The following is a 26,398-nucleotide window of genomic DNA, read 5'->3' on the forward strand; positions in this document are numbered from 1 at the left end:
CACTGTCCCTGTAGCTTAGATTTGTCTCCTCTGGAATTTTGTATACATGTGGTGATAGAGTATGTCATCTTTTGGACTGCTTCCACCTAGAGTAATACATTTCTTTTTATTGCTGAGTATTGTTTGCCTTTCATTATTGAATCATAAGAGTTTACTACGTTCTGATATTATTCCTTGTCAGATAATATGCATAGCAAAAATTTTCTCTCAGTCTGTGGCTTATCTTTTCTTCTAAAGAACAATGTATATTGAAAAGCAGAGCTTTTAACTTTGTTGAAGTCTAATTCATCAATTTTTTCTATGGTTTGTGTGTTTTATGTCCCAAAATGTTTGCCTATCCCGAGATTGCAAAAATTTTCTCCTATGTTTCTTCAAGTTCTATAGTTTTAGCTTTCAAGTTTAGCTCTGTGGTTTATTTCAAGTTAGTTTTTATATATGGTGTGCACTTTACTATTTTCCAAATGGGCATACAACTTTCCCAGCACCATTTGTTACTTTCTCTGTTGAATTATGTTGGCATCTTTTTCAAAATTCGATTGATCATGCGGGAGACTATTTTTAAATGATTCTTTTGAATTGATCTATATGTATATTCTCATGGTGGTACACGCTGTCTTCAATATTATAGTTTCACACTGAGTCTTATTTTGTTCCTCCAGCTAGTGGTAGTGGCTTATTGTTGTTACTAATACCTGGGCTGCCTCATCATCCCTTGGCTGGCTTCTCAGCTCATCGAATCGCTTGTGTTATTCAAATGCATTAAGCTCCTTGGCAGTAAATACTTAAAGCAGTTTATGTTTTCAAAGTTAAATTTGACCAGCATAAATTCTCACAAAATTGGCAAGTAGGTACAATAATTATCCCCACTTTACAAATAAGAAAACTGATGTACAAAGAAATTAAGTCATGTGCCAAGGTTTAAAGAGCTAGTAAGTGGTGGAGGCAAGTTCCAGAGCCAGGTAGTCAAGTTCCAGAGCTTGTGCCATTAGCACTCTGCTCTGCTGCTGGCAGACGTCACTGCAGGTGGTAGTCAGACCTTGAACCTGAAGGAAATCATACAGAATGGGGTAGGAGGGAAAGAGGTCAGAGGACTGAACCAGGAGAACTGCAATGTTCAGCGCTCAGAAAGATGAGGAAGAACAAACAAAGGAGACTGAAAAGAAGCGATGAGTGAGAGAGGAAAACCATGAAAAAGGAGTATCCTAGAAGCCTAGTGAAGAAAGTGTTTCAAGGAGGAGGGAGTGACCAACTGTGTCAAATGCTGCTGGTAGGCAAGTGAGCTGAACATTGGGAAATGGTCACTGAATTTGGCAACACAGATCATTGATGATCTTGGTGAGCACTGTTGTGATGGAACTGCAGGGTAAAACTATCCCAATTGGAGTGGGCTCAGTGGAGAATGTGGGGAGAGCACATGGAGACGCTGGGTATACACAGCTCTTTAGCTGTGTTTGTTGTTGGTGGAATGGGTGGTAGCTGGGGGTGATGATAGTGGGGGGCGAAGATAAAGTAAGGTTTGTATGATGAAGTGGACAATCTAATGAAGAAGAAAATATTGATAACACAAATGTAGGGAGAGAAAACTACAGAACCCAAATCCTGCAGGAAGCACATGAGGATGGGGCCAGCCCAGTGTGAAGAAGAAGGGTCAACTGTAGGTAGAGGGAAAAGCAATCCCTTCACAGTAGCAGGTGAATAAGCAGACGGTGTAGGTCAAAGTTTGTTTGACGGACTTTGTAGAAGAATGCGTGGAAGTCCTCTTCTGAGAGTTTTTATTTTCTCAGGGAAGTAAGAAGTTAGAAGTTGCAGTGATTTGACAAAACTGGAAAATGTATCAATTAGGAGAGTGGGAAGTAAATAGATCAGGGAAATAGAGTAGAATTGCCAGATGGTAGCACCAGGGATCTGTTTGTGGTTAATGATTATAAATTTAAAATGAGATTCAGTCAGTTGATACTGAATAAGTATTTCTCATTTTTATTATCATTTATATTACTTAATTAATTTATTTTTTTTAGAGAGAGAGGAAGGGAGAGAGACAGAAACATTGATGTGAAAAAGAAAGATCGATAGACCAATTCCTGCACACCCCCCACTGGGGATGGAGCCCGCAACCTGGGCATGTGCCCTGATCGAGATTGAACCAGGACCTCTCAGTCCATGGGGCGATGCTCAATCCACTGAGCCACACCACCGGGCAGTATTTCCCATTTCTTAAGTGGCCACTTACATTCTAATAACGCTGTTGAGGGAAAGTAATAAGCTAGATCTCTGAATGTTTAGATCTTCAGTCTAACGCTCTCCCAGCTGAGCTATTTCAGCAGCTCCTAGATCTTTGAATTTTTTAAAACTGGCTAAAGGAATCTCCATAAGACTTGCCAATTAAATTATAATATTACATTGAAGGTAATTTTCTGACTTTGATCATTTCGCTGTAGTTTTGTGGAGAACTGCTTATTTTCACAGAATACATAATGAGATTTGGAGGAAAGGGATATATGTCTGCAACTTACTCTTAAATTGTTCAGAAAAATAATAATGTGTAAATAAAAAATTGATGTTCAAATATATATACACATTCACACATATGTATACATACATGACATACATGTAGAGTATGCATATGTATGTATATGTTTAGGTGTGTATGCATATAGAGAGAGAAATTGACAGAAAAACAGAAAACAAAATTAAGACAGACAGAATGAGAAAACAGAGTAAATGCAGCAAATGTTAATATTTGGGGGGATCTGGGTAAAAGTATGCAGGATTTGTTTATATCATTCTTGAAACTTTTCTGTAATTTCAAAATTATGTCCAAAACTAAAATTAAATTTAAAAAAATAAGTCTGGCCAGGAATTTTCAGGCCTACGTTTGAAATGAAATAAACGCATTTGAAAAATTACTAAAATCTTGTATTTTACCTTGATTCTTCCACATAGTCTTATAATGTTATAATTTAGAAATTTCAAGTAACTATTTATTCAGAATTCATGTTTTAGAAAAAAGTCAAGGCAAGATTTATGCTGGTTTATTTTTAATCTGGGTCTCAAGGCATTAGGGGAGGTGTGCCACTGAGGTGTACATTTCTGTTGCGGAGAAGGAACATGGTTACACGGGTTAAGGAGCTCCTGCCTCTACTTGCATTCTCTCCGGGACTGTGCAGCAGAACAAAGAACATCATACTCAGCACAAAATGCCAAGAACCAGCGCTGATTCCTCTCACGCCCTTTCTACATCTGGTTCCCCGCGGACCTGCTCTCGCTATTGCCCCTCCCTCCAATCTTCGACAGAGCAAGCAAGGTCATCTATTTCAAGTCAGTCATGGCTAAATGATTTACATGATCCAAGGTACTTAGAATTTCCTGGGCCCTGCATAGGTCCCCAAGCACCCCTCTTTCTCTTCTCCCTGTCATTCCACACGCTCCAAACACACTGAATTGTCTGCAGTTCCTGGAATAAGCCAGGTCTGCTGTCCTACCCGTGGTCTTGGCTGGACTGCCCTTCTCCCGGACTCCCCCAGCCGAACATTTACTGGGCAAAGGCTTGCAGAGCACCTCCTCTGTGCTGGCACCATTCTGGGCTCGGGGTGACAGAGTGAAAGTGAAGACAAAGGCAGACGCCGCCCTTTTCACAGGGCACATGTTCTAGCCAGTTGCATACTCAGGACTTACGCATCTCAAAGTTAACTTAATTTGACAGTCCCGCTCCAAAGAACAAAAACAAAAAACTACACAATTATGAATACAGAATTTGATACAAAAGTGAACAGTTATCTAGACTAAGAGAAGAAATTTCAGCCGCTTTCTGGGCCTTGGAGATTCAAGCGCCTTTCTTCTGGGATATCCTTAGACAAGTTACCAGACGAGTCTACACGCGACGGCTTCCGATTGCTGCCTGCTCTCCCCCCTCACCCTGAACACTCCAGAAGTCCCAGCTCTCACGGGCCCCAGGCAAGAGGGGGGCTCTGAAGCTTACATTTCACTGGCTTCATGGGAAATGTGTCTCTAGTTCTGTGAACAAGGCCGATAATATACCATAAAATATTATACAATAATGTGCCATCAAATATTTCAGAGAGTGCTAAATACTATACAAATCTAAAAATGGCCAATGTGATACAGGGTGCATGAAGTGAAAAACTTCAACTTGATTCCAGAGTAAAGGTCATACAAAGACACAAGCCCTTAAAGGTCACCAGTTATTTCTATTGCAGCAAATTTTTAAAAAAGGATTACAAGGAAGGATAGCAGAAGGCTAGGTTGTATTTATTAAAATATTGAGCTGTTTTATATCTTTAAAATCTATAAATTTATTTTTTAAAGGCAAGAAAGGGTTTTGCCATAAGATAAATAAAGCTAGTAAGTAAGAAAAAGCAATCAAGGCAAGCAATTTTCCCTTTTAGCTTAGAAATGGTAGTTCAGATAATCTTACGAGTGTATTTTGGGCATATTAATTTACCCAAATCCCTTTTCTTGTCTTCAAACTCCAGGGTCTCTATTTCAATAGAAATGCACAGTGCAGTATCTTAGAGAAATGAATTAAAGAATGAAGAGGCAGGTCAATTTTATTAGAAGACAAAGATCTAGAGATGAAGAGAAAGGAAAACAACATGAAAAACTTTAAATTTGCAGTTACCTCACCTTCAATGCCAAAGTCCCAACTGTGTATCAACGTAAGTTACTGAAAGCGTAGTCATTTTGAGTCAAAGAGAAAATGATCATTACTGTCTCAAGTCTGGGATGAAGAAAGAGATGTAAGTTAAATATTTCTAAACTTTTATTGAACCACTTCTTTTCATTTTCCTGAAATTGGACTTCCTAATTTTACGAGAACTCTACTTAGCTCTGAAAGATTATTTTAATGAGACTATTTCAATTCAGAGGTTTAGAGAAATTAACCAAATTGAGTTGGCTCTTAATGACCGTGCCGGCTTCCATCTCCACTGAGATAATGTACACAAACACTCCGGGGCGGAGAGCTCTCTTCAATCCCCCTTCATGTTCTCCTGTTAGATAAGTTCAGAGTAATTGATGCAAACTAGTTGCTGAGAATTTCTGTAATGGAATTCCTTCTCCCAGCCTCTCTTTCTTTTCCCCCTAGCTAATTACTTTTATTTTTAGTGATACAGACCTATGGTTTAAAAAAAAAAAAATTAATAGACAGAAACATACATACATAATGAAAAGAAACTTTCTCTCTTTCCATTTTATTTCATGCACCACCCCCAAACAAACACACACAGTTAACCAATAAAAAGTTTCTATGGACCCTTCAGGGAGTAGGAGAAACACACACACACACACACACACACACACACACACCTTACACAAATTGTATTATATACCAAAAAATGCTTGAATCTTCATATTTTTCCATTTGAATAACTGTTGCCAAATGATCTTTTGAAGAGTTTGTATATTTTCCTGTCAGTAGTGTATGCCCTTCCCAACACTGAATGTTATCAAATCTTTTTAGTTTCGTTCATCTGAAAAGTAAAAAAGATGACCATTTTTGCTTTTGTTGACTATTTATTATCCTCACCGGAGGACATTTTTGCATTTATCTTCAGATAGAGCGGGGGTGGGGGTGGGGGTGGGAGTGGGAAACATTGATGTGAGAGAGAGACATCAACTGGTTGCCACCCACATGACCCCAACCGGGCCGGGGGAAAACTGCAACCGAGGTACATGCCCTCAGTGGGAACCGAACTGGGACTCTCTGGTCTGCAGGCTAACGCTCTAACTGCTGGGCCAAACTGGCCAGGGCATTGACTATTTAATTATAAAGGAAAATGGTCTTTCTTTCTTTCTTTCTTTCTCTCTTTCTTTCTTTCTTTCTTTCTTTCTTTCGTTCTTTCGTTCTTTCGTTCTTTCGTTCTTTCGTTCTTTCGTTCTTTCGTTCTTTCTGTCTTTCTGTCATTTACATTTCTTTTTCTATTAAGCATGTACACTTTTGCATATTTTCTACTATATTTTTTTTTATGTAGCCATTTGTGTAAACTACTTGTAAATTTAGGGAAATCATCATGTGTAGGTTATATCTGTTACAAATACTTTTCTATTCTCTAGTAGTTCCAGCACCTAAATAACCTCAGGAATGACAACTGTTCCTTGTCTGTTTTCTTTAGCATTAGACACATATGCTTGGTTCTGTGTATGTAGAGTTTTTCTATTGTTTCCTGGACATTGTGAAAGTTATACTGTGTAGACTATGGGTCCTATTGTAATCCTCTGGTTAAACCATTATAATTTTAATGGTAAGATTTGTCTCATTTCTGTGAGTGGTAATTCAAATATGAGTTCAGTTTTATGAGCCTTTTCAAATCTCTTTTAGCTCTGGCCCATGAATTTATAGTTCATGGATTGATATGAGAATTTTTGAGTAGTCCATTTTTAATTCGAATATTTTTCATTTTTTATTGGGTCTTTCATGCATTATTCCAGGAGGGGTGGAGGAACATTATTTCTGGGTTAAAGTTGAAACATGTATATATGGTTCAAAACTCAGTTCCATTTTGAAGACCTTGCTGTGTGTTGGTTAAGGTCAGAGCTGTGCATGATAGATCAGGAGTTAGGCTGGGACCTGTACAGGATCAAAGATAGACTTAGAAATCCTCTTCCCTGCTTGTCTCCTTTCCTGTATTACCCCTAACACAGTCTTCAGCTTGTGAAGTACTCTTTCCTGATTTCTGTGAGGCCTCCTCTTAGAGCAAAGCCACAAAGGAAAACTACATTTATAAATAAATGGGAAACTTATCCCATGTAAACATTTCACTCAGTGTTTGCTTTCCTATCTACGGTCAAATCTGTTTTTGTCAGAGCTCAGAGTCTTTGAGCAATTCAGAACATTTTTGTTGGTTGATTGGTTGCTCAGAGTTTTTTCATTGTAATCAAGAGAGATGGGCTGTAGTGCGATTATTTCCTGAGATTTTTGTCTTTGTTTAAAGATACCTTCTTATGATGAACCTAGAGGGTATTACGCTAAGTAAAATAAGTCAGTCAGAGAAAGACAAATACCATACGATTTCACCTATAAGTGGAATCTAAAGGACAATATAAACAAACAAACAAAACAGAAACAGTCTCAGATATGGAGCAGAGACTGATGGTTGCTGAAGAGGATGAGACTTGGGGAATGAGTGAAAAAGGTGAAAGGATTGAGAAGTACGGATTGTTAGTTACAAAATAGTCACGGGTATGTAAAGTACAGCCTAAGGAATATAGTCAATAACATTATAATAACTATGGGTGGTGCCAGGTGGGTACTGGAAATATCAGGGGGAACACTCTGTAAAGTATATTATTGTATAACCACTATGCTGTACACTTGAAACTAATACAAAATAATATTTAAAATATGATTTTAAAAAACAATTAAAAATTAAACAAATAACCCAAATACAAAATGGTCAAAAATCTGAACAGACACCTCACCGAAGACATGCAAAAGACATATGAAAAGATATTTAGCATTGTATGTCAATAAGGAATTGCAAATTAAAACACAATGCGATGCCACTGTATACCTATTAGAATCACTAAAATCCAAAGCACCAACATCTGTGAGTTTATGGAGCAACGGGAGCTTTCGTTCAACGCTGTAGGGGAGCAAAGTAGTGTAGCCACTTTGGGAAACCGTTAGGCAGTTTCTTAGAAACCTAAACATACCTTTAGCACACAATCCAGCAATCCTGCTCCGTGGTAATCATCTAAAAGAGTAGAAAACATGTCCACACAAAACTCTGCACATGGATGTTTACAGCAGATTTATTTATAATTTGCAAAACATGGAAAACCAAGATTTTTTTTCAGTAGGTGAATGAATAAATAAACCATGGGACATCCAGACAATGTAATTTCAGCAATAAAAATTAGGTCTATCAAGTCATGAAAACACAAAAAAAGTCTTAAATCCGTATTATTCTGTAAGGAAGTCAGTCTGAAAAGAATACGCAGTGTATGATCCCAGCCATATGACATTCTGGAAAAGGCAAAACTATGGAGACAGTAGAAAGACCGGGAGTTAAAAGAGAAAGGGGAATGGATAGGTGGAGCACAGAGGATCTTTAAGGCAATAAACTATTATGTATGATAAGAAAAATTTTTCAAATGAAGATACCCTTTTAATGACAGCAAGACTTGCATAAAACATTTTATTAACTCTTTCCTCAGAGCTCAGTAGAATTTGCCTCATGGTAAAGGCAGAGGAAGACTGACGTTTACTGAACACAGTCTTTTGATACCTACATCCTTGCAGAATTCTTTATCCTTGAAATTCAGTGGATTCTTTCAAATATCCCCTGATAATGAACACCGTGTATCAGTTTATCCTAGAACATGGTGGGGCTTTGAATCTGTAGTTTCAGTTCCTCCTTCTTCCCATAAAAATGCTCATTATTCTATTTTTGAATACCTTTTTTCCATTGCAGTGTTCAGTTTGTCTTATTCGTAGATCCTGAAGATCTTTGTGAAGTTGTTTTTTGTTCTCCATATCTATCACATGCCCTCTGATCGCTTTCATCTTTGTCTCCTTCACATCAAATCACTGTGATTATCCCAAAGCTTCCCTCCATTTCAGAAACTGTTTTTAACAAGTCTATGCTATCTCTACTAACTTTAATTTACTCATTAGTTCTGTATTAAGCATCCTCAGTTTCTTTTTGCTTAGACCTGAAATCTCTTATTTCACCTGTTTCTGCTACTCTATTGTTTTTTTAATCTTTTAAACAATCAATCCCTGTTCTTTTTAATTCTTCTGTGGTCAGATCTTTCATGATATGTATAAAGGGTTGAAGAATCTCCCATATAAATCGATGTCCAAACCTGGCCGGTTTTCTCAGTGGTTAGAGCGTCGGCTTGCGGACCAGAGAGACCTGGGTTCGGTTCCTGCTAAGGGCATGTACCGAGGTTGCACTTTGTCCCCAGCCCTGGCTGGGGTCATGTGGGTGGCAGCCAGTCGATGTGTCTCTCTCACATCGATGTTTCTCTCTCTCTCTCTCTCTCTCTCTCTCTCTGTCTTCCTCCTTCTCTCCCTCTCATTCTATCGGAAGATAAATGCAAAAATGTCCTCAGGTGAAGATAAAAAAAAAAAAAAAGAAAGAAATTGATGTCCACCTGGAGCCTCAGAATATAACCTTATTTGGAAATAGGGTTTTTGCTAATGTAATTAAGTTGAGAATTGAGATAAATTCATGCTGCATTAGAGTGTGCCTTAAATCACACGAGACTGCCCTCCTGTGAGACAGAAAAGGACAACAGAGAGACACAGGGAAGAAGGCCATGTAAAGGTGGATGCAAAGGCTGGAGTGATGTGTTGATAAGCCAAGGAATGCCAAGGATTTCTGGCAACCACCAGAAGTTGGGAAACAAGCATGAGAGAGTTTCTCCTTCAAACTCCAGAAACTAACAACCCTGCTGGTACTTGATTTTGGACTCCTAGCTGCCTGATATATGAGAAAGTAAATTTATTTTTTTAAAGCTACTCAGTTTGTTCAGCCGGTGTGGCTCAGTGGTTGAGCGTCAACCCATGCACCAAGAGGTCACTGGTTGGATTCCCGGTCAGGGCACATGGCCAGGTTGTGGGCCCAATCCCCAGTGGGAGGCATGCAGGAGGCAGCCAGTCGATGTTCTCTCTCATCAATGTTTCTATCTCTCTCTCCCTCTCACTTCCTCTCTCTCTGAAATCAATAAAGGAAAAAAAAATAAAAGAAAAATAAAGCTATTCAGTCTGCAGTAATTTGTTATGGCAACACTAGGAAACTAATACAGATTTTGGTGCTGGAAAGTGGGGTGCTACTGTAACAAATATCCAAAAATGTGGAAGTGGCTTTGAAATTGGGAAATGGATAGAGGCTAGAGGAGTTTGGGGGCACTTCATAGAAAAAGTCTAGGTTAGCTTGGAGACGGTTGGTAGAAACTTGAATGTTAAAAGCAGTTCTGGTGAGGGCTCAGAGGGAAGAGAGGAGCATGGTAGGGAAACGATCTATCATCTTAAAGAATACATACATCATCATGAAAAGAATATTGGTAGAAATATAAAGATTGAAGATGCTTCTGGAAAGACACAGGAAAAATTCTTATTTGTTTGTTTACATTTGCCTTTGGAAGAGAAAAGATCAGAGTGATCATTTCTGCCCTATTTATATTTCTACTCAAGAACAAACATTGGTTATGTGTGTGTGTTTGTATGTTTTTTCTTGTTTTGGTTTTTAAAAGAAATAGGAAAAAGAAGAAAATCATTTTCTCTCGCTCGCACGCCCTCTCCCTCTGTCCCTCTCACCTGTTTCTCTCTCTCTCTTCCCTTCTCTCTCTCTATTTCTCACCTGTTTTTCTCTCTCTCTCCCCCTCTCTCTAGAAAAAGAAAAGGAAAAAAAAAAAAAACATTTTCTCCTCCCCTTTTCTGGCTCTCGTTACTCCCTTCCACCCTCTGACAATCCTCCTCCCTTCATTTTTATTCTATTTTTTGCTTGTTTTGTTACAAGTCCACATTCCTGTTTATAATCAATGGTTTGCCCATTCTTTTTGTTTGTTTGTTTGTTTGTTTGTTTGTTTTTTCAGTAAAATCTTGTTACACACACACACACACACACACAGTGGTGAGCTTGGACATTTAGCTGAGGATACTTCCAAGCAAAGTGGAAAAGGTTCATTCTGGTTTCTCCTCGATAATTTCAGCAAAATGTGAAAAGAAATTAATTGAGGATGGAAATATTAAACCAAAAGAAACCAGAACCTGATGACTTAGACAATTCTTAGTCTTCTCTGTATATAAGACCAAGGATTCTAGACCACCTTGTGCTGAAAGAATTCTGGCATCAAATCAGCCATCACAACAGAAACCAGGGACAGAGGTGGAGTTATCAAGGAATGATTTATGGTGGACTTTTTGTCTGATGGCATGAAGTGCTATGAATTACATGGGAAACCAACAAGGCTTTTAAGAATGTTATGCCAGCAGAACCACTGCCAGCCTGGACTGAAAGGGACAGAGATAGGACAAAATAAAGAAAGACTGTCAGACTTTGGGGGATCCACAAGCAAAATAAAAAAGGGCGAAGGAAGCAAATAAGTCTACTTGGCTACAGATATGTGCTACCCTTTAAGAAAAAAGAAGAATCATGCCAAGGGCAGAGCCACAGGTACAAAGGCAGAGGCCAGAGAGGGCAGGACAACTGTCACAGGCTGAGGTGAGGCCATTGTCATAGACCCAGAGGGCAAAGCATCAAACCTCAGAAGGTTATTCCCAGACCTTGAGCCTAATGGAAATTGTCCTACTGAATTTTGGACTTCTTTGGACTCATTTATTTCTTCTAATTTCTTCCTACAGGAATGAGAATATCTATGCTATATTTGTTCTACCATTGTATTTTAGAAGCAGATAACTTGTTTTCTTTTCTTTTTCCCCTCTCTCTTCTCTTTTCTTCCTCTCTCTCTCTTCTTTCTCTCTTTCTTTCTTTCTTTCTTTCTTTCTTTCTTTCTTTCTTTCTTTCTTTCTTTCTTTCTTTCTTTCTTTCTTCCTCTTTTAGTTTAACTTCATTTTCTTTTTAGCCTGGCTGGTGTAGCTCAGTGGATTGAATGTCCTCCCATGGACTGAGTGGTCCCAGTTTAATTCCTGGTCAGGGCACGGGCCTGGGTTGTGGGCTCGATCCCCAGTAGGGGGCAAGCAGGAGACAGCTGATAGATGTTTTTCTCTCACATTAATGTTTTTATCTCTCTATCCCTTCCTCTCTCTCTAAAAAAATCTATAAAACCACATTAAAAAAATTTTTTTAATAAATGCGTTTTATTTTTAGACAACCTACATGACCTATTTTTTCCCTTAAAAACAATGCCCCTGCTCCAAATAAATCAAGGTCAAAATAAATGAAGAGCTCAAGATAACATCAGTTCCATGTGTCCTAATCCTAGTGTGTGGATGAAAAGCAGCAGCCAGTTATGATGACAGGTGGTAGATCCAAACTGCCAAATTTGTGAACATTTTTCCACTTCTAAACCATCCTTTCAGGAAATCGCGTATGGGGTCACACCATCCTCATGGTAGTCCAGTGGAGCAACTGTGCCCTGTGGATTCACGTGCTCACCAATACAGAACTGGTAGTTTTTGGAATAAGCAAGGATGTGTTTTGATTGGTTTTGCAGCCCCTGTCATAAATGTCTTTACTCTTTCTGGTCTCTTCAACTTTTCATTTGATTGATTTCATGTCATCTTTGATGTGTTTCTTATAGGCTTCTTTTGTGACAATATCAACACCAGTGTGTTCAGCACCTTTGCCCTCAGGGGCCCTCAGTGTCATCAGTGTTGCCCTCTGTCCTCCTGAGCATCTTCCCCTCTGCCTCCAGGCACAGCCCGCGTGAGATCTCCCGCATCTCGTAGATATCAGAGAACAGCTCATCATGGCTGATGAGGTCTCTGTAGATGATCTTGATGGCCTCTGGAATAAGAGGACAGATGCTGTCCTATCAGGGGTTGGGAGCCCGGGGAGAAGGAGTGGGCCGAAAAAGTCAGAGAACTTGTTTTCTAGTTTCACATGTCCATATATGGGAGAGATTGCCAAGGATTTCCAGAAATCACCAGAAGCTGTCCTCCAGAACAGTAAGCGAATACATTTCTGTCGTTTTAAATCACCCAGTTTGTGGTCATTGGTCATGGCAGCCTAAGACACCAATACAGTGTGTAATTTACTTTTGTTCTCTTATATGATAGATTTTATCTGTTGAGGTTTTTTTAAATACTGTATTCCTTTCTTCAATGATTGTATTGCAGTGCTTTTTAAAGTAACTTGCATGCCATTTTTTTGTCTTATTATTCAATTGAATTGTTCTATCAAAACATTTTTTTTTATCCTAAATAATTTTGGTACATTCTTCTTGTTTTCCTTGCATGTTTCCTAATGTTTCACTCCTCGGAGCTTTGGTATAAATACATTTTTTCCTAATTATGCATGAATGAGAAGAGCCAGGATCAGATAGAGACCATCACAAGCGAAGACCTGCCCTGAGTGCTCTTTCACATTATGTTGTTGGAAATTTACTCTAAGAGAAAACGGGCTAAAGACGTCAATGACTACCTCACAAAGAGGACAGCCAAATGGTCCATAAACATATGGCTAAAATATAAAAGACTGAGTTGGCAAGAATCTGGTATAATCAGATATCTCATAGATTGTTGATATAAATTAGTTCAACCATCTTGCAAAATTATTTGGCAGCATCTCCCTATGAAACCCGATTATATGTATACTCCATGACCCAGCAATTCAATTTCTAAATATATACCCAATAGAAATGTATCCATGTGTTCACCAAAAGACATATAAAATAGGTTAATAGCATTTCCAAACTGGAAACTGCTTAAATACCTCAACAATAAAACGAGGGAAAAAATATATGATATGCTCACACCATAGAATACTATAGAGTAATAAGAATTTAAAAACTAAAACTACACATAATAATGTGTATGATTCTCACAAACATGTTAGCAAAAAAAAAAAATAGGGAAAATCAGTTTTAGAGTGCATGTTTATGTCCACCCAAAGTTCACATGTTGAAACTGTTGTGACTATATTTGGAGATAATTAAGGTTATATGAGGTCATAAGAGTGGAGCCACAATGCAACAGGATAAATGTCCTTATAAGAAGAGTACCAGAGAGCTTATTTTCTCTCCTCCCCTCCCGTCCCCTCCCCTCCCCTTCCCTCCCCTCCCCTCCCCTCTCCCCTCCTCTTCTCCCCCCCCCCCACCACTCTCTCTCCCTCCCATGTGAAGGCATAGCAAGAAGGTGGCCATCTGCAAGCCAGGATAAGAGCTCTATTAGACACAGAATTAGCTGGAAACTTGATCTTGGATTTCTAGCCTCTAGTTCTGTGGGAAAATAAATTTCTGTTGCTAAAGACACCTCCTCTATGGGATTGTTTTTTATGACAGCCCAAGAAGACTAATACCAATCTATTGCATCATTCCTCCATTGATATACAGTTCAAAACAGGCAAAACTAATCTATAGAATTAGAAGTTATAATAGAAGTGGATAATCACTGGAAGGGAGCCCAGGAAGACTACAGGGCACTAGAAAATTTTCTGTTTCTTGATGTAATTTCATGGATATCTTAACTTTGTGATAAATACTCGTGATTTATGTCCTTTTCTAAATGTACATTATACAAAAAGGTGGATTTTTCTTTTAAAGCTTAGTGTCTTAGTTCACCCCTCTTAGTCAAGCAATAGTTTTTCAGCATGTTGTTTTTGTTTTCATTTTTTAACAGGAAGCTACCCTGAGGATGGAGCGCCTTCCCCCTGATCCAGAGCCTCCAATGGCGTCCCAGGTCTTTGTCCATCACTATCTTTCACCAGTTGCCATTCACGACCCTTCCCACTCAGGTTTTGTTGTTTTGTTTTATGCTTTGTTTTTAACTATAGAACGTTGGTTGATAGAAAAGAAAAAATTTTGGATTTCATCTGAAGTTCTCAAAATGCCTCTTCTCTCACATGACTTTACCTTGTTTGTTCATTTGACAACCATTATCCTAGATCTCTCTCCACAAAAGGCATTTAACTGGTGCAGTTTTTCTTCTTGAAGACAGCAACAATGTTCTAGTAACAGTTCACTGCCTTACCCATCACCAGCACCCTGAACAGTGTCCAGTTCTAGGTAAATATTTGGAAATGCATATATAAATTAATGAATGGGGATGCAATCAAAACAAATAAAATATAAATACAGCATGCTAATGTTAGAAAAAGAGAGAGAAGAGTTATCACTCAGCTATTTTTTAGACTTTTAAAGCAGTCTGCCAACATTGCACCAAAGAGCAAACTAAGCATTTAATTTAATAAGTTAGAAAAATTAAAACCCAAGAAGAGAAAGTAATTTTTAAATGACACCAGAATTGAATGAAAAATATGTAAAGAATAAGTTGATAAATAAAACCATAACCTGATTCTGAAAATGCCACAACATGTACAAGTATCTTTTAAGACTCACTAGGAAAAAAGATAAAAAAACAACTTCATATTGATACATTTAAAAAAATACATTTAAAAAAATCTTAATATTTTGCAAATAGTAAATGTAATTTTCTAGTAAAACACTTATTTCCAAAACTACTCCAAGAAGAAGAAAATGTGAACAGGCCAATGCACTAACTTCCCACCCCCATCAAAGGATACAGGTTCCAGATGATTTTATAACTCAGTTATTTCAAATACTCAAGGATTAAATAATTCTTCTGCCTTTTGAGTGTTTCAAGATTACAGAAAAAGAAACACCACTTCCAAGTTTATTTTATGAGGTTAGCATATTGATACAAAAACCTGGCCAGAATGACATTAAAATAGCAAATACGTATAAAAACTTGGTTGCATAACCAGCACTATAGTCCCTTATCTTTGTGGTGTCAGGCAATCCCAGCAGAAACACCTTATTGAGATCTGCCTCTTGACCCAGCTCCATAAGCAGCAGGAAATGGGCATAACCAAAGGGAACAGGAAGAGATTATTTTCGCTTGGGAAATGAAACTTTACCTGTACCAAAAATGATCAGATATCACAAGTGGACTAGAGCAGACAGTAACTCTTCTATATGAATACAATTAATTTGATAAGAGCCAAAACAGGACAGACAACATTGTTTAATATTTTGGAGCTGTCAATTTTGCCCTAGTAAAATGGATTCTATAAATACTTTGTTTCTTTAATTTTTCTGGCCTATTTTTAAAAACTATAATATACTAATGTGTATTGAACAACCTATTGTGAAATGGCGTTCCCAAATCACTATACTTGAAAAGGATTTTTACATTAAAACATATTTTGCGATAATGGAGCTGTTACTTTTTTTTTAGTATTTGGCTTTCAGATATTTTAAACATTATAATAAAAATACACACTGAATGCCACCATGTATATACATTTGCATGTACAGGTCAGGTTAAATTTTAAACATTTTTTTCACTTAGTCCTTAAAGAATGTAGGGGAATGTAATAATCTGCACTGGTAAAAATGACTATCTGATGAAAAGGATTAAGAATGATGGGGATGGCAGATTCAATATGGCAACAGAATAGGTGGAAGTTACACCTATTCCCTCCTAGGATGATATCAAAACAATCAACTTGGATAATCATCTGAAGACTAGCTGAACATAAGTCTTATAACTAGGGATATACAAAAGAAGCTATATCTAGACTGGTAGAAAGGGCAGAGATGTAAAAAGTGCTGGCCCCACCCACATAGTTATATGTGGCAGTTAAGAATCTGGAAAGGTATCTCAGCTGAAGAGGTTTCTCCCCAGTGGAGTTAGGGGCCTCAACCGCATGTCAGTCTTCTTAGCCCAGAGCACCAGAGCCAGGAAGAGGTGCCCGTGTAATATTGGCTGTGATAATCAGTGGGGATCCTGTCTGCCCAGGTGAGAAGGGAAGCTACTGGAAACCCAGGCACACCCTCAAAGGATCAGTTGAACAAATCTTGCTCATTGGCACTCACCCTGGGCTTTAGAGAACAGACAGTGGCCTGGAAGAGACTAGAGTCATATAAGGAAAAACTAGGTTGAGTGGCTTCATGGAAAGGGCTGGAGGGGCAGCTGCCAATGTCCCTGTGCTGAACTCCACTCCCACACCATCCACAGATGCCATCTTTTTTGGGTTGAACACCCCCCTTCATATGGCATTAGCCAGGGAGATACACTGGCCCCTCCCTACAACTACCTGAAGCCTTGTGCAGCCAAGATCACTTCTGGTAGAGAGATCTGTTCATAGTCTCTAGCCAGGGCCCATGTTTCAGTTTTTCTTTAAAAAACTCTGGAGGAAGTTCAGGCAAACTCAGGGAGTTCCACAGACATACAAGGCAATTCTGAGCTGAGTGGTTTTGGGGCAAGTGCCATCCTCCCCCCCCACACACACAGGTGGAAGATCTCAGGTTCCCTTGGGCCTTTTGCTGACCTGCCTCAAGCCCTGTAATGGTGTCAACCAGCCTCAGCACATAGCTTGGCCCCTCCTATGAGAACTCAGGCCCAGCACAAGAAGATACTGACCATTAATCTCCTTGTATGTCCTAACAGGTAGCCTAGGGTTCACCACAGGTGGCATCTGACATTGACCCACATTGGAGTCCTTCCCAAGAGGCTCCAGAACCAACACACCTGGTGACTGGCTTCAGACCACATCAGAACATGATTAGCTCCACAAGAAGCACATCTAAAGGAAGGTTTCGGCAGGCACCAGGCTCTGCTGAGGAGAGTTCTGCTTCGTAGGGTTGACTGCCACAGTAGCTTGTGGTCAGGGTCAAGCCTCACAGGCATCCAACCTGAGGGTCAGCTTTACCCACAGTTTGACCAACAGAAATCAAAACCCAACTACAACTGGAGGATTCACATAACCCACACGAGAGACATGCCTGGAGCACCCAGCTCAGGTAAACAGACTTTACCACTGAGCCCACAAGATACCTACTATATAAAACAACCCTGCCAAGACTGAGAGAAATAGTATATCTACCAAATATATAGAAACAAACAAGAGAGGAAGCCAAAATGGGGAGAAAACTATGTCCAAAAACAATTTTTTTAAACAGAAAAAATATTTTGAAACAAAACTAAATGAAATGTGGCATGTAATCTACCAGATACAAAGTTAAAAACAATGGTTGTAAGGATATTTAAGTAAATTAGAGGAAGAATGAACACAGTGAGAACTCCAACAAAGAGATAATAAGCATAAAAAGGGACAAAGAAACCTAAAAAAGAACCAGTCAGAAATGAAGAATACAATATCTAAAATAAATAATACATTAGATAGAAGCAGAGGATCAAATCAGTTCTTTGGAAGACAAGGTAGCAGATACACCCAATCAGAGCAGCAAAAAGAAAAAAACATTAAGAAATAAGAAAAATTTAAGGATCCTCTGGGACAACATCAAGTGTAATAACATCCACATCATAGGATTATCAGAAGGAGAAGAGAGAGAGCAAAGGATTGAGAACCTATTTGAAGAAATAATGGCAAAAATGTCCCTAACCTTATGAAAGAAAAAGACACACAAATCCAGAAGCATGGAGTCCCAGAGAAAAGAAGCCCGAAGAAGCCCACACCAAGATACATCATAATTAAAATGGCAAAGGTTAAAGGCAAAGAGAGACCCTTAAAAGCCACAAGAGAAAGACAGTTACCTAAAAGGGAACTCCCAAAGCACTGTCAACTGATTTCTCAACAGAACCTTTTCAGGCCAGAAGGGATTGGTACACAATATTCAAAGTGATAAAAAGCAAGGACCTACAACCAGGATTACTGTATCCAGCAAGGCAATTATTTAAATTGAGGAATAAATAAAGGATTTCCAGACAAGAAAAAGCTAAAGGAGTTCATTACCAGCAAACCAATATTATAAGAAATGTTAAATAAATTTCTTTATGAAGAAGAAAGAAAATAGAGGAAATACAATTATAAAGACTAAAATGACAAGAACTGATCAATAAATTCAGTAAAGTAGCAAAATTATTGTTCAAAAATCAGTTGTATTTTTATACATAAATACGGAACTATCAGAAAGAGAAACTAAGAAAACAATTCTATTTACATTTGCATCAAAAAATAAAATACCTGGAATAAATCTAATCAAGGAGATAAAAGATCTCTACTCAAAAAATTATAAGACATTGAAGAAAGAAACTGAAGAGGATACAAATAAATGGAAGCATATACTGTGCTCACAAATAGAAAAGATTTACATCATTAAAATGTTCATACTACTCAGAGCAATCTACAGATTCAATCCAATTTCTATTGAAATACCAGTGGAGTTTCTCACAGAACTAGAACAAATGATTCTAAAATTTTTATGGAACCACAAAACACCTCAAATAGCCACAGCAATCTTGGAAAAAAAAAAAAAGAGAGAGAGAACAAACTTGCAGGTATTATGCTACCTGATATCAAATAATATTACAAAGCTATAGTAATCAAAGCAGCATGGTACTGGCATAAAAACAAATAAATACATAGATCAACGGAACAGAATAAAGTCCAGAAATAAACCCAAGCCTATATGGTTAATTAATATATGACAAAGGTGGCAAGAATATATAATGGGATAGAGACAGTGTAGTCAGTAAATAGTGTTGGGAAAATTGGACAGATAAGTACAAAAAATAAAACTAAACCACCCTCTTATACCATATACAATAAACTGAAAAAGGATTAAAGACCTAAATGTGACTCGAAACCATAAAACTCTTAGAAGAAAACATAGGCAGTAAACACTGACATTTTCCTTAGAAGTATTTATTGCTGACATATCTCCTTGGCAAGGGAAACAAAAGAAAAAATAAACAAATGGAATGACATCAAACTAAAATGTTTTTGCAAAGCAAAGGAACCTATCAACAAAACAACAAGAAAGCCTAGTGAATAGAAGAAAATATTCACCAACAATATTGCAATAAGGGATTAATATCCAAAATGTATAAAGAACTCAAACTCAAAACCAAAAGACAAATAAAAATTCAACTAAAATATTGACAGAGAATATGAATAGATATTTCTCTGAAAAGGACATGCACATGTCCAATGCGCATATGAAAAGGTACTCAACACCACTAATCATCAGAGAAATGCAAATTAAAACAACAATGAGATATCACCTTTCACCTGTCAGAATGGTGATTGTCAACAAATCAACAAGTGTTGGTGAGGACATGGAGAAAAGGAGACATTTCTGGTCTGTCGGTAGGAATGCAGATTGGTGCAGCCACTATGGAAAACAGAGTGGAGGTTCTTAAAAATATTAAAAATGGAATTGCCTTATGACCCAGCAATTCCACTTCTGGGTATATATTCAAAGAAATTCAAAATAATAATTCAAAAAAAGGAAAAAGATGGTGGTGGGCAGGCCCGGAGTGAGGGTAAGTGTGTGAAAGTGTGAGAAAGAGTGTGAGTGGACGTGAGTGTGGACAAACCTCAAGCAGTGCAGAAACATGGGGCAGAGGGTTCCTGTGCTATGGACGGGGAACAGCTGGCTACCATGGTAAGTGGCTCATGAGGGTGCTTCTCCCTGCATAGCTGGGAGGCCCCACCATTTTGGAAGATCCCTGGTATTTTCTGGCAGAAGGTAGCAGAAGCAGCGAGGGCCCAGTGACATGAGCCCACCAGTGCACCTCACACCATCAGACCATTGGACCCCATTGGGTCAACACAGACCAGTGCACAGTAATGGCACTGTCAAGGTGCCTGCTGCAGAAGCTGCAAGCTGCGGGGAGCCCAGCTCCATGTCCCAGAGCAGTAGCCTGATCAGAGCCGAGACACATCCCCAGCAACAAAGGCTCCGGAGCAGACATCCATCCCCAGGCAGCAGAAGCACAGATTGGCAGCTGAGACCCATTCCCAAAAGTATCAGCAGAGGCTGAGTAGGAGCTGAGCCCCATCAGGCAGCAGCGCTCCCAAGCTGCCAGCAGCAGGATCTGTGGCTCCAGTGGGGCCTGTGAGATCCAACTGCCCATGGCTCTGGCAGGGCCCACTGCCCCAGCAGCAATGCCTAACAGGACAGACCAATACCAGCTGTCAGTAGTCAATCCTCCAGGACCCACAGCAGGCAAGAGGCTTTATGCACCAGAACAGTCTGGGAGGCACAGCAGCCTTATTTGATACACGCCGTCCTGCCTACACACGCCAAGATTCCTCACCAGGTCTAGAACTACCAGACTGCTAAAATGGGGAGACAAAGAAACAACACCCAAGTGATAGAAAAGGAGGAATCACCAGAAAAAGACCTACGTGAAATGGAAGAAAGCAATTTGTCAGATAAAGAATTCAAAATAATGATTTTAAGGGTGCTCAGATAATTCAGTGAGAACTACAAGCAACTTAATGAGAATTATAAAGAGCTCATTGGGAACTACATTAGCTTTAAAGGTAGAAGCTATGAACAAAAATCAAGAGGAAATAAAGAATGAAATAGCTGATATGCAAAATACCTTACAAGGATTCAATAGTAGATTAGAAGAAGCAGAAGTCCAAATAAGTGAGTTAGAAGACAAGGTCAAAACAAAATAAAACACCCAAACAGAGCAGCAAATGGGGGAAAAAAATTAAAAACAGGAGGAGAGTTTAAGGGAGCTTTGGGACAATACAAAACATAATACTTGCATCACAGGGGTACCAGAAGGAGAAGAATCAGAGAAAGGAATAGAGAACCTGTTTGAAGAAGTAATGACAGAAAACTTCCCTAAACTGGTGAAGAAAAAAAGTCACACAAGTCTAGGAAACACAGAGAGTTCCAAGCAAGATGAATCCCAGAAGACCCACAGCTAGACACATCATAATTAAAATGGCAAACATTAAAGACAAAGAAAGAATATTAAAGGAACCAAGAGAAAGACAGAAAGTTACCTACAAGAGAGCTCCCATTAGATTGTTAGCTGATTTCTTAATAGAAACACTGCAGGCCAGAAGGGAGTGGCATGAAGTGTACAAAGTAATGAAAGGCAAGGGTCTGAATCCAAGACTACTCTATCCAGCAAGGTTATCTTTCAAAAATGAAGGTGAAATAAAGAGCTTCACAGGCATGCAAAAAAAAAGCTAAAGGAATTTACCACCACCAAACCAGCACTGCAAGAAATGCTAAAGGGATTGCTGTAAGAAGAGGAAGAAATAAAGAGAGAGGGACACAGGCATAAAATTAAAATGGCAACTAGTAAGTATCTATCAATAATAATTTTAAATGTAAATGGCTTAAATGCCCTAATCAAAAGACATAGGGTAGCTGATTGGACAAGAAAACATAACCCATATATATGCTGTCTACAAGAGACCCACCTCACAACAAAAGACTCACACAGGGTTCAAGTGAAAAAATGGGAAAAAAATTTCAAGCAAATGGAAATGGAATAAAAGCTGGTGTAGCAGTACTCATATCTGATAAGATAGACGTCAAAATAGGGCCAAAGAAACAAAGAAGGTCACTACATAATATTAAAAGGAACAATCCAACAAGAGGATATAACCCTGGTAAACACATATGCACCAAACATAGGACCACCAAAATATATTTAAAAACTTCTGGAGGACTTCAAAGGAGAGATCAATAGCAATACAATTATAAAGGGGGGCTTTAACACTCCACTGACACCACTGGACAGATCTTCTAGACAAAATATTAACAAGGACACAGAGTCCATAAATGAGTACCTAAATCAGCTGGACTTAATTGATATTTATAGAACATTTCACCCCAAAGCGGCAGAATATACTTTCTTCTCAAGTACACATAAGACATTCTCAAAGACAGACCACACATTAGGACACAATGTAAATCTCTACAAATTCAAAAAGATTGAAATCATATTAAGCGTCTTCTCAAATCACAATGGCATGAAACTAGAAATCAATTACAACAAAAACATGCAAAGACATTCAAACACATGGAGGCTAAATAACATGTTATTAAACAACAAATGGGTTACCAAGGAGATCAAAGAAGAAATTGAAAACTTCCTGGAAACCAATGAAAATGAACACACAATAACACAAAATCTCACCTCACACCTGTCAGAATGGCCACCATCAACAAATCATCAAACAACAAGTGCTGGTGAGGGTGTGGAGAAAAGGGGACTCTAGTACACTGCTGGTGGGAATGCAGACTGGTTCAGCCACTATAAAAAAACAATATGGTGTTTCCTTAAAAAATTAAAAATTGAACTTTCATTTGATCCAGTGGCCCCACGTCTAGTAATATACCCTAAGAAGACTGAAACACCAATCAGAAAAAGTATATATACCCCTATGTTCATAGCAGCAATATTTACAATAGCTAAGATCTGGAAACAGTCCAAGTGTCCATCAATAGATGAGGGGATAAAAAAGCGGGGGTACATATACACAATGGAGTACTATGCAGCTGTAAGATAGAAAGATCTCTTATCCTTTGAGACGTCATGGAGGGACCTGGAGCGTATTATCCTAAGCAAAAAAAAAAAAAAAAAAACCAATCAGAGAAAGACAAATATCACATGATCTCACTTACTAGTGTAATGTAATGAACAAAACAAGCTCATGAACAAAATAAACCCAGAGAAATGGAAGTGGGGTGCAGACTGACAAACCTAAAAAGAGGTGAACATGGGGGAAGGGAAGAGATAAACCACAGAACTTATATGCATGTATGTGTAAACAAGGACATAAACAATAAGTTGGGGGTGGGGGGACGGAATTCAGAGGAGGGTGTCAATGGGGGAAAAAAGAAGAAACATCTGTAACAAAAATAAATAAATACACATTATGGAAAATAATAATAATTGAAAAAGATATATGCATTCTATATTCATTGCAGCATGATTTATAATAGCCAAGATATGGAAGCAACCCAAGTGCCCATCAATAGATGAGTGGATAAAAAAGTGTTGGTACATATATACAATTAAATATTACTAGGCCATAAAAAAGAATAAAATCTTACCTTTTGTGAAAGCATGGATGAATCTTAGTGTATAAACAAAATAGAAACATACTTATAGATACAAAGAACAGACTGATGGATGCCAGAGGGGAGGGAGTTTGGGGTGTTGGGTAAAAAGGGTGAAGGGATTAAGAAGTACTAATTGGTAGTTACAAATTAGTCATGAGATTATAAAGTAAAGCATAAGAAATATGATCAAGAATATTGTAATAACTGTCTATCCTGCCAAGTATGTATTTACAATATCAGAAGGAACACTTTGTAAAGTACATGATTCTTTAACTGCTATTCTGTACACCTGAAACCAATACAAAATAATGTTGAATGTATACTGCAACTGAAAAATAAAATGAAAAAAAAAAGAATTATGGGGTTGAAGCTTTATCTTTGCAAGTAGATTTGTATGGTATAAAGCAGAAAACAAGACTCTAAAAGATACTTCTGTTTCACTTGGCACTTTTCCTAGAAACATTACAGATCCAAGAGGAGTAGGGAATTGATTACATTTATTATATGATTATATCAAGGTAAGATGCAAACCTCCTTACTCAGAGGTTGCTTAGAAGCCACATTTCTTTATCTTGCTTCTCTTAGTTCTGACTATTCCTAATGAGCACCCCTGCTCAAGGTCAGAATCAGAAAGAACCAGAGATTTAAAGGTAAATTGTGCCAAAGCTGAACAATTGTCCATAGTCTGGTTTTCCTGTTGTTGCTGTTGTGTAGTGGTCAATGCCCTACTCTTACCCCAGAGTCAGGGTCACAGATGTCCACAGGAAATGCATCCGAGAGATAAATCAGATGCACATATCCTTCAGTATGCAGTGATGGGCATCTTCAAAGTGATTGCCATGGGCAGCTCTCCCTCCAGGCCAGCAGTGGCTTCAGGCTTGTGAATGCCAAGAGTCCAATAAGCCATGCTGTAAAACCACCTCCCCTTCACCTTTCTCTATATGTCGTCAATAAAGGAATTTCAGAGCGCTGCTGGGATGAAACATGCAATCATCCTGGGGATGTGCAGGGATGAGCATATCTCTGGAACTGAGTCATATCTTTATGAGGCAAAAGTGCAGCCTGTCCCTACACTTTCCTGCCCCACAGTATCAGAGCACATGGAACCATTTAGCCAGAGATTAGGCTCAGTTCCATGTCTTGAAATTTAATTTTCAGTCAGTCAGTTATAGTCAATCAAAAAACTCCTTGGTGAGTGAGACTTGAAGTCACATTGTTTCTGAATCTTATTTGTCCCATCATCACAGTTAATTATTGCATTTGGCACATAACAAATATTTAGATATTTTGCCAGATAGTCAGAAGCAACAAACACCTCATAGTTATGTTTTATTATATAACAGAAATGTTACAATTTCAATCAGATGCCCAACATCTTATCTACAACTCACCACAACTACCACCACCACCAAGTGGTCCCTCCCTCAGTGAAGAGACAGAAGCACCTAGCTACCCTAAACTGCAGGAGTCATTTTTTTTTTACAGTCAACCCTCAGGTTTTAGTGACCCTGCCATAGGCTTTTTGCTTGTTGATGGGTAGTTCGGATACAAAACACAGCACTCTGGGCAATCACACGCATTTTCTTCAGTTATGGACAAACAAGAGACAGGAAAAGGAAATTTTTTTGAAAAAATGCTCTTCAACACCCCAAATTGTGGTGATCAGGAATCACCTGTCATACATTTCGCAAGATCCCATTTCTCATAGTTACTGTGGATGATTGAGCAGTAGCCATTCTGATGAAATCTTTTTTATGATTTATTTCTGATATTCACCTCCCTGCTTGTTCAGCAAGCTGACACATCTGTTCAATAGCCCCACACATATATATAATTGATTGATTAAATAGATTCAGTGAAAAAAATATGAAACTCATTTGACAAAAGTGTACTTTTTTTGATAGAAGGTATTAGCCAGTTTCTGACTAAATCAATGTTACTCTTATCTTGATTTTTTATGTGTATTTATTTTTGTTACAGATATTTCTCCTTTTCCCCCATTGACACGCTCCTCCCAATCCCCCACACACCACCCCAGCATTATTGTCTATGTCCTTGTTTACACATACATGCATACAAGTTCTGTGGTTTATCTCTTCCCTCCCCGCCCCCATCCAACTCTTCTGAGGTTTGTCACTCTGCACCCCATTTCCATGTCTCTGAGTCTGTTTTGTTCATCAGCTTTTCCTATTCATTATATTCCACAAATAAGTGAGATCATGTGGTACTTGTCTTTCTCTGATTGGCTTGTTTCACTTAGCATAATACTCTCAAGGTCCTACCATATCCTCTCAAAGGATAAGAGATCTTTCTTTTTTATAGCTGCATTGTATTCCATTGTGTATATGTACCACCACTTTTTTAACCACTCATCTATTGATGGACACTTGGGCTATTTCCAAATCTTAGCAACCGTAAATAGTGCTGCTATGAACATGGGGCTTCATATATTCTTTCTGATTGGTGTTTTAGACTTCTTGGGGTATATTCCTAGAAGTGGGACCACTGGGTCAAACAGCATTTCAATTATTAATTTTTTGAGGAAACACCATATTGTTTTCCAAAGTGGCTGCACCAGACTACATTCCCACCAGGAGTATACTAGGGTTCCCTTTGCTCCACACCCTCGCCAGCAGTTGTTTGAAAGTTTGTTGATGGCAGCCATTCTGACAGGTGTGAGGTGATGCCTCATAGTTGTTTTAATTTGCATCTCTCTGATGATTAGTGATGTTGAGAATTTCTTTAAATGTCTCTTGGCCATTTGTATGTCCTGTTTGGAGAGGTGTCTATTTAGGTCTTCTGCCCATTTTTTAATTGGGTTCTATATCTTTCTTTTGTTGAGTTGTATGAGCACTCTATATATTTTGGAAATTAACTTCTTATCTGATGTATTGTTGGCAATTATGCTCTCCCATATAGTGGATTCCCTTTCCATTTTGAT

The 26,398-nt window shown here is 38.5% G+C and overlaps 1 pseudogene; it reads right to left on the minus strand.

Annotated features, from left to right (window-relative positions):
- Positions 1-11,874: 11,874 nt before the first annotated feature.
- On the minus strand, positions 11,875-18,303 carry LOC118617667 (annotated as a pseudogene).
- Between the last annotated feature and the right edge of the window lie 8,095 nt (positions 18,304-26,398).

This window comes from Molossus molossus, unplaced genomic scaffold (assembly GCF_014108415.1).
Source record: "Molossus molossus isolate mMolMol1 unplaced genomic scaffold, mMolMol1.p scaffold_m16_p_5, whole genome shotgun sequence".
In the NCBI taxonomy this organism is placed as follows: domain Eukaryota; kingdom Metazoa; phylum Chordata; class Mammalia; order Chiroptera; family Molossidae; genus Molossus; species Molossus molossus.